This window comes from Sinocyclocheilus rhinocerous, unplaced genomic scaffold, assembly GCF_001515625.1.
Source record: "Sinocyclocheilus rhinocerous isolate Xijiao unplaced genomic scaffold, SAMN03320098_v1.1 scaffold827, whole genome shotgun sequence".
NCBI classification, from domain to species: Eukaryota; Metazoa; Chordata; class Actinopteri; order Cypriniformes; family Cyprinidae; genus Sinocyclocheilus; species Sinocyclocheilus rhinocerous.
Window position 1 is genome coordinate 912,533 of NW_015633173.1, and position 586 is coordinate 913,118.

The 586-nt window shown below is 41.0% G+C and overlaps 1 protein-coding gene across 1 annotated transcript in view; it reads right to left on the reverse strand.

Annotated features, from left to right (window-relative positions):
* The window catches only part of mcm9 (minichromosome maintenance 9 homologous recombination repair factor), an 18,847-nt gene that overhangs the window by 2,112 nt on the left and 16,149 nt on the right, over window positions 1–586 (reverse strand). The window lies entirely within an intron of this gene.

Consider the following 586-nt stretch of genomic DNA (forward strand, 5'->3'; position numbering starts at 1 on the left):
AAATTCATGTTCAATAGGATTTAAATCTGGAGACTGACTTGGGCTAAGACCTTCCAATTCTTTGCCCTGATAAACTCCTTGACTGAACTAGCAGGGTGATTTGGGTCATTGTCCTGTTGCAATATGAAGCATTTCTGATGAGTCTTGCGGCATTTTCTTGAACATCGGTAGCCAAGATGTTTTTGTACACTTCTGCATTCATTCTGCTATCACCATCATTTTTTAAGTCATTAATAAAGTTGAGAGAGCCTGTTCCAGAGGCAGCCATGCATCCATGACACCACCTCCACCATGATTCACAGACGAGGTTGTATGCTTAGGATCATTTGCAGTTCCTTTTTTCTCCACACTTTTGCTTTCCCATCACTTAACAGTGTTCATAAAACTGTTCCAAGACTCTACTGGCTCACCTTTGTGCTTTTTTGCAAACTGTAATCTTGCCTTTCTATTTTTTGGTGCTGGTCAGAGGTTTGCATCTTGCTGTGTAGCCTCTGTAATTCTATGTCAAAGTCTTCTGTGGACAGTAGATTGTCAGACCATCACTCCAGCTTTCTGGAGGTTGTTGGTGATTTTACAGACACTTATT